Source organism: Canis lupus, chromosome 17 (genome assembly GCF_003254725.2).
Source record: "Canis lupus dingo isolate Sandy chromosome 17, ASM325472v2, whole genome shotgun sequence".
NCBI lineage: Eukaryota > Metazoa > Chordata > Mammalia > Carnivora > Canidae > Canis > Canis lupus.
The window spans coordinates 51,016,512-51,019,761 of record NC_064259.1 but is presented as its reverse complement, the minus strand read 5'-3'; positions in this window follow the sequence as shown (position 1 = coordinate 51,019,761).

The window sequence follows — 3,250 nt, the reverse complement described above, 5'->3', positions numbered from 1 at the left end:
AGGCTGGGGTGGGCCAGGAGGCAGAGGCCCTCAGACCCCTTTCCAGACCCCTGGTGGCTTCCCCCTGCCCCCCAGTTGGCCCAGACAACGTTGGCCTAGAGCCCCTCAGTAGCTTCTGACTTGGATTGAGGAGGAACAGGGTGAAGCAAGGCAGCTGGGGAGTGGGTCTCTCTCTCCCACCGCGTCCTGTCCTGCCCCTGCTCGCCCCCTCCCTGACTTGCCCCTTCCCAGACTCTCAGGGGGGCTGGACAGCCGTGAGAATGAGATGAGGAGAAGTTTGCCTCTGAGCCTCGTCTTCCGGCCTCAGCCCCAACACACAGTAGGAGTCCCTGGCTGAGCGACGCATCAGTCATTCCTGAGACTCTCGTGCGTCCCTGGAAAAGCAGCGTTCTCTTTCCAAAACTCAGTTTGCCATGACCTCAGGAGTTGAACTGTGTGTGTAGGGAGGGGTGCCTGCAGCCCAGGTGCTCCCCCCCCCCCGGGGCATTCGCCTGCGGGACAGGGGCACTGGGAGGGCGACCACAGCAGGCACCTTTCAGCCCGCTGCAGTGCAGGGAGAGCCTCCGAAATCAGCCCCGGAGGCTCTGCTCCTGCTCCCTCCAGCCTAAGAGGGCGAGGTCGGACGTCAGGGGGCTCCGCGGAGCCTCGGCCCGCCCCAAGCCGGCGCCCGCGGTCCCGGGCCGCACCGCCCGCCGCGCAGGGGGCCCCCGGGAAGCGCCAGTCCCGCGCGGGGAGGGAGGCGCACGCCAGGGAGCGCGGCGCATGGCCGGGGGCAGGGACCGGGACCCCCCCCACCCCCGGCCCCCCGCTCTCCCGCCTGCGCCTCTCCGCCAGCCCGGCCGCCTGTGAAGGTGACAGTCACCTTCGAGGCGCTCCCGCCGCTGCGGGGGGAGGCGGGCGACATAAATCCTGCGGCTGCGGCGCGGCGCTCGCGGCGGCGGGGGAGCCTCCCGCGGCCCGTAAATCACCCCCCGCGCCCCCCACCCCCCCCCCCCGGGCCCGGCCCCCGCCCGCCTCCATCCCCGTGCTTGACGGCGCTGACACCGCCAGGATTTAGGGGGCCGGCTGGGGCCGCCTCATTGAAATGCCCGTGCGCGCGTCCCGCCGCCTCCCCTGGGGACTCAGGCCACCCATAAATCCCCGAGATGCCCACCTGCTTATCCATCTGCATACATTTGCCCCTCGAATCGCCTGCGTTGGAACTCGCGGAATCGTGGGGCTTGCCGGGACCGGGAGTTCCTGTCGCCCCGACTCTTGCTGGAGAAGGGGAAACTGAGGCAGGGGAGAGACAGGGACCGACCGGCCTCCGACTCGGTAGGAGGCGGGGGCTGAGTGCGGGTCAGTGAGCAGAGGCAAGCTTCGGGCTCTGGCCGGGCTGGGGGGCCAGGAGCTGCAGGGGTGAGGACCTTGGAAGACGGTGCGGAGGGTCCAGCCCAGCCGCCGAGGCCAGGGGATGCCTCTCAGGAACATCCTGAGACCATCCTGCCCCACCCTGGGGCATCCCATCCCCTGGGATGGGAGCAGCAAAGGGAGCAAAGGCTGGCCCTTGAGGGAAGGACCATCCGGTGTGGTGTGGGCTCACCAGGAGGCCCCTCTACAGAAGACCGGGTGGTTGGGGGAGCAGGTGCTGCCCATGGTGGTGGCCCTTCCAGGATAGACTGAGGGCAGGGACAAGGAGTGTGCACACCAGACAGCACCTTGGACCACCCCCCCCCCCCCCCGCCCCCGCCCCCGGCCTGGCTCTTTCTTCCTCAAGGTGGTGCTAGCTATGACCAGGCCCCTGTGTGAACATGAATCATCTGTTGGGAAGGAACAAGGCCTGGCGGAAGCCTCTGGAACAGCCAAATCCTTTGAGTCTGCTCCCCTGCCCCACAGCCCCATCATCAATGCACCCCTGCGGCACCTGAGCATCACTCCTTGGTTCAGGGATGGCTTCTCTGGGCAACCTTTGGCAGGCGTCTCTGAGGGTGAGTGCCCACTGAGCCCCTCCCTCATGCTCTTTTTCACTCAGGGTAAGACCCTAGAGCTAAGGCTCAGATCTTTGTAGGCTCTCGGGGTGAGGTAGGGCCATGGTGGGCCCAGCAAGCCTGGCCCTCCTTGACCCTAGGCCCCATTCTGTCTTCCAAGGAGAAGCCCCATGGTGGAGGGACACCGTGACCCCAGCTGGGTCCAAGGCTAGCTGAAGACCAAGTCAGGGAGGTGCTCTGCCCAGGTAGGATGCCTCTGGTTCTGCACGTCTGCCCTGTCTCTCATCCCGCCCTTCTGTCCCTCACCTCTGTGGTGTGTGCTGCACAGGTTTCTGATTGACTCAAAAAATGCCTTCTCATCACGGGCTTCTGTTGCAACAGTGTGGGGAACAGCAGGCTTTGGGGGAAACCTGCTGCTCTTTCTGAAATCCAGAGTTCTGGATTGGGCTTTCCCATCTCATTGCCATAGCCAGGCCTGGGGGCTCCCTTCTTCCCTCTCCCAGGGTAGGACCTGGAGGCCCAGGTGTGGAGCCCTCCTCTCAAAGTCTCCTTTCACTGGCTCAGTCTCCATCTCCACTATCTCCCACTCCCCTCCCCAGTGCCACCACCAGAAAGCTGGAGAACAAATCCCAAACAGCACAGAGAGGGTTAGGGACTCTGTGGGGCTGAGCCCTGATACCAGTGTCTCTGCCTTGAGCCTTCTCTGATCTCTCCAGGGCTCTGTACTGAGCAGCCCAGATGAGGCCAGCTGCCCCGAGATGGGGCTGCATGTTCCTAACACCCCAGCTCAGGGAGCGGGTGGTGGTGGGGATGGGCCAGGAGTGGGGATTGAGACCAGGATGGTCAGAGGGGGGAGAGGGAAGAAACGTGGATGTCCCTGAGCACAGGAATAACTTTAGGGAGGAACAGGAGAAGAGCGGGAGCCCATCCCACATCAAGCCCTGGCTGGGCACAGGGGAGCCACTGCCAGGGGTGGGGGTGGGGGTAGCAGTTGGCAGCTGCCCCTGAGGGCATAATCCCGGTTCCTTTCTGCTCCCTCTCACCCAGCCCCAGCCCCTGACTTGCCTCTCCACAGCTATCTTGGGGCTGTTCTGTTTTCTTTTCTCTCTTGAACTACCAGTGGCCTCCCTGGGCTTGGGGAGATGCCTCTCTTCTCCAGCCCCCTGCCTTCAGAGCAAAAGACCCTCCTGAAGTGGATGGAGGGGCTGCCAGGAACCCAGGCCACTGAGAGAGCAAGCATCTTGGGGTGGGCGTGGAAGAGAGCAATGAAGTTGAGACATAAC